Source organism: Branchiostoma belcheri, unplaced genomic scaffold, assembly GCF_001625305.1.
Source record: "Branchiostoma belcheri isolate BF01 breed outbred unplaced genomic scaffold, Haploidv18h27 scaffold219, whole genome shotgun sequence".
In the NCBI taxonomy this organism is placed as follows: domain Eukaryota; kingdom Metazoa; phylum Chordata; class Leptocardii; order Amphioxiformes; family Branchiostomatidae; genus Branchiostoma; species Branchiostoma belcheri.
This window is the reverse complement of record NW_017803702.1, coordinates 204,810-210,433: the sequence shown is the minus strand read 5'-3', so window position 1 is coordinate 210,433 and position 5,624 is coordinate 204,810.

The following is a 5,624-nucleotide window of genomic DNA, read 5'->3' as shown; positions in this document are numbered from 1 at the left end:
TGGGTCCCAGTTCTCCTGGTGGACCGGCAGACACAGGGCCAGGTCGCCAGGCGGCCCAATGGGCCCCTTTTCTCCTGGTGGACCGGCAGACATAGGGCCAGGTGGTCCCAAGGGCCCCTTTCCTCCTGGGGGACCGGAAGGCACAGGGCCTATACATATATATATATATATATATATATATATATATATATATATATATATGTAGAGAGAGAGAGAGAAAGAGAGAGATCAATGCACACACATGTATATACATGAGCTTATATTGAAAATGATTTAACCCTGCATCCTCTGACATAGAATTTATACTTTTGTCATTTTCATAAAACATACCCACTTACCTTCGAGTTCTACAATGCGCTCTTTAATGTTCATGTTCTGTGCTCTAACCTCCGCCACCTCATTAGATAGAGTCTTCACTTTAACTACAGAAAGAAGAAAATTACTATATATTTCTGCAATGATACCGAGAAAATGATCATTTTGCAAGTAGTACAATTATATAACCAACTGCAAAATATGGCAGAAATACAACGTCATACCACAACCATTATAAGATAAAAATAAACTTGAAAAGTAACATTTGCAAAGCAAATGCATAATGTTTACCCTCACATGGTCAGGCCTAACAAACAACTACTCTCAGACTGTTTATTGTTTATTCTTACTCCAACACATTCATAATTATACTACTCAATATATATCGTGACAAGCCACCCCCAGCTCTTTCCTGCTTTAAGAAGAGCAAACTGAGCATAAACAATATGTTTTTCTTTAATTTGCAACGGTAAACATAATTAGTAAGCTATAAACAAACTGACCTGCAAATAGGATGACGATACCCACAACTACGGCAATGGTTAGGGCGATACACAGCTTTTTACCCAGACCTCGGACTACGCTCCAGGCGGTCCACAGATGTTTCCTTAGACCAAACCCCGACCTCTTGTCAGGGACTGCATTTGATGCCGCTTATTTACAACAACATTTAGTATATCTAGTTATAATTATATATATATATGTGTGTGTGTGTGTGTGTGTATTTTTGATTTATATAAGATGAAAGGAACAAGAAATGTACGTAGATGCACAACCAGCAACATTCAACATGATACTAACAGTACCAATTCTAAATTATGGAAAATAATGGTAAAATTATGAACACATTTAACAAGGGTTTACTGACGACAGACATCCACAGATAATTTAGATCTTTTGTAGATTTTGTTTTTCGTCTCTTTGAAAATAGATATAATTACCATGATTATATATCAATTTATGGTCTTCTCTATTCAAAGTCTATATTTACATCAATTCGCAGTGACTTCCACATGTCACAAAGTACGAAATAACTATTTACGACTAAGGAATCATAGAAATTTCGTAAGATCAATACGCAGTGATGTTTAACATAGACTGACTTCCACATGTCACAAAGTACGAAATTACTATTTACGACTAAGGAATCATAGAAATTTCGTAAGATCAATTCGCAGTGATGTTTAACACAGACTGACTTCCACATGTCACAAAGTACGAAATTACTATTTACGACTAAGGAATCATAGAAATTTCGTAAGATCAATTCGCAGTGATGTTTAACACAGACTGACTTCCACATGTCACAAAGTACGAAATTACTATTTACGACTAAGGAATTATAGAAATTTCGTAAGATCAATTCGCAGTGATGTTTAACACAGACTGACTTCCACATGTCACAAAGTACGAAATTACTATTTACGACTAAGGAATCATAGAAATTTCGTAAGATTAGACTATGATGCAAATTACACCCTATATTTTAGGCCATAGATTACATAGAAACCCAAACACGCACACGCACACACACACACGCACACACACACACGCACACACACACACTTACACAAATTTGCCATCGTAAACAGTAAACACACACACATATTAACACACACACACACATACACACACAAACACACATACACACACGAACACATACACAACACACAAGCACGTCTAAACAATACCTGCTCTTGAATTATACATGGGGTTGACGTTAATTGCAGCTGCGCTCGCTCATACAGTCTGAGGCTGCTGTATGGGCGTGATGCCGGGAAAAAAATTACATAATTCATAATTAAAAAGTAGACTGGTTTGGCCTTTATAATATAGTGTAAATTAGTGCGGAAAAAGATCACAAAATTTGAAAAAAAGACTAGTGTGATCACCTCTTTTAGCAGGGGGACGTACGGGTACAAGAAAGGGCACATGACTGAAAGATATACTGAACAGTATGCGACTGACAATTTCAAAACTGTCTCTTGTGTTTTTAAATTGATATGATATAAGATACCAGAAGCCATATTCAAATTCATAGGTAGTAAGAGAAGTCAGTAAACCATGAAAACCCACCAGTGTTGCCAGTCTGGTCCTGCTGCCGACCCGACATGATGCCACTAGTCTGGTATCCTTACGGCACAATACGCCCGGCCTCAGTCTGGGAGCTTGTTGACTGGGCCGCGCACTGGGACCAAAGTGATGTGAAGCTTTGCAAAACAAGATTTAAACATGTGAGTGAAAGAAAACGATATTACGTACACTTTGCCACCTAGACAAATCAAATAACAAATGGATGCTTAATTGTTTTGGTAAGCACAGGCTGTAAACAAGTTAATGAAAACTGACTTAAAGGGCGATACTTTTCTTATCGAGAAGAACCTTCACATTCTATTACATACTTCTATAAAGGCTTATGTGAATAAATATATCAGCTTTACTGAAGAAAATCCAAAGATTTAAGATGAAACAAAATAATATGGAGCAGCCTAGACAAATAATATCATATACATAATACATACAAATAACACATAATAAGTAATTGTTTTAGAAACTTTAAACTGATAACTAGAAAGGCCAATATTTGCTTTGGAGCAAATACAGCGATGGGTTCACCACATTTTACCACATGGCAGGGAAAGAATGAGAAACACGAGGGAAAACAATGATTTACTCAGGGTTCTAGCTAGGATTTTATTTTAGCGTAGTGGTACCTGACGCACGTCGAGGGAGCGAAGCGACCGAGAGGGGGGATTGGGCGGAAGGGGGGATGTGCCCCCTTCGCGGTGCGGAGCTTTTAAAATTAAGCTTAAAAAGCAGCCATTTGAGGGATACCCAAAGGGAAAAATGTCATTTCTAAGGTATGTACAATGTATCCTTGATTAGTAATTTTTATATTTTTGCAGCTTGGAATCTTCACAAAATACAGAAGATACTCCAAATCAGACACAACCAAGAACAGACTCTGAGATAAATTAAATGTTAAACATAGCATCTGGTGTGCAAAGTTGTAATATTCTACATGCAAAAAAAGTAATTATAAATAATATAAGAAATACGTCTGTTTTGCCTGCTAATAGTGTCTCATTATGAGGCACTTTTAATCTCCTTTGTGCCATTTCTGTTCTGAAAAACTGGGCCGAAATTTGACGTGATTCAACACGTGGCTTTGTTGTTATTGCCAAGCTTTGTTGCTGACATGATTACAGGCACACCCAGTATGTCGACATAGATCGCACAGTAGCTAAGAGCATGAAATCGGCATGGCACCAGCATATGTGGCAGGAAAACCCACGTGTGTCACAAAGATCACAAACGCCCGTAAAGAAAAACGGCAAAAATTTGACAAGAGAGCAATAATTTGTATTTACTTGTTTAAACTATGAACGGATCCAAGGGGTGAACTCCCTTGTTTAGTTTACTAAAGTGGCAAATTTTCAACCAACGCAAGTTTGCCGCTGTGGGCTTTAGAGGCCCCTCCCCTTTTCGGGAGCCGGCTGGAACTGTAAAGCACTTTAATTATTAGGCTGGTGACTAATTACATTGTAACTCTTTGTATTTTTTTCACCTTGGCAAGATATAGAATTAATGCAATTTAGTGGAAGGTGTTTATGTCCAGAGTTACAAGGAGAGATCTGTTGAACACGGGAGGAAACATATTTGTGCTACATACATCGTGGCGTGGGAATTGTTAAATAGGCCAGCCCATATTTCCCAGAGGGAAAGCCGACACTATGAAGGGGCGGAACATCCCTTCTACAGACTGGGCTAGACACCCTGACGCCAGTGTCTGGGCGTCAAGAGACTGCCGCTGTCACTCACAGAAGGGCGGCAACACAAGTTGTAAAGAAGCCAAGGCCCCGCCTAGGCACGCCCCATTCTCCTGGGAGGGCCGCCACGTGCGTTACTTTGCTAAAAAAACATTTTTCACATTTGATCTGACATTTTTGAACAAAGAAATGCAGTCACAATGCCGCTACGTTGTACTGAAAATTAGCGTAGCGGGGGAAAATTGGCGTAGCGGGTCAAAATTATAGCGTCGCGGGCCCCGACGCTACTTAGCGCTAGCTAGAACCCTGTTTACATTGATATAACTATAATATGAAGTAACATACAACTAAAACAACAGTTGGATAGCTATTCCCTACTTTATTGGTTAGGATTTTTAATTGCATAATGCAAACTGTTGATTTTCAAAATAAAATAAAAAACGTTCATGCCCCGCATTCCAATGCTGGAGCAGAAAAGCTTGAAATACCTACCAAAACACTTGGATAAAGACATACTGTCAGTATGGAAATGCTCTGTGCAGGTGTTAATCAAGTTAAATCCCAACAGCCAATCAGCAAGAAATGCTCTGTGCAGGTGGAAATGCTCTGTGCGGGTGTTAATCAAGTTAAATCCCAACAGCCAATCAGCAAGAAGTATAGAGGAAAGCTGCATGCCTATTGGTTGATGCCCTGCATTCCATTGTGATGACTCATGCCCAGGCGTGGTAAACACGGCACACTAACACAGTAATACATTTGCTATAACACAGCCAAAAAACTCAAATAAAACCATTCTAAAAGCCTGTATCACAAAAATTTAAAAAACGCCTAGGGGTATTTGCCCACTGTACCACCATACCAAATTTCAGGACCTTAGGCCCTAAAATGAAGAAGCTGAATCCATTTAAAGATATGGCAGGAGGAGAAGGAGAAGAAACATCAGAAAAAGCAATATGGGTTCACCACCACTTCGTGGTGTGGTGAACCCATAACAAGTTAATGAAAAAAAGACTTCAACTGGCATATTTTATTACTTACCGAGAATAACCTTTACATTCTATACAGGTGCTGTTTGGTACAGAAACAAGTAAACAAGCTGATGAGTATATAGAAGAAGAACTTTATTGCACGACAATTGCACAAGGCACTATGTATGGCAAACTACATAAAGGAAGTAGCAAACAATAAAATAAATGTGCTAACTAAGATTAAATGTCGAATAAAACCTAACATATCATAATTACTCACCCTTAAGGGCTAGCACAAGTCTTTGATAAAGTGTTACAATCGAGTGGGCTAAGTTTTGGCATTTTTTCTAATAACAAAGCAGCCCTTTATACATCTACCTATTTGTTGCATTGTGGGAACCATTACATGTAAAGATATACAACATCGAGACTGAATGTTGTTGAACTTGCTTTGAATTGAGAAATGTAAATAGCTATACTGTCAGAAGTGCAGTGTTTTAGGTGCTTTTACATATTGTAGTAAACTAATAATAATAATAACAACCCACCATAGATACTGCCCATGATTTAA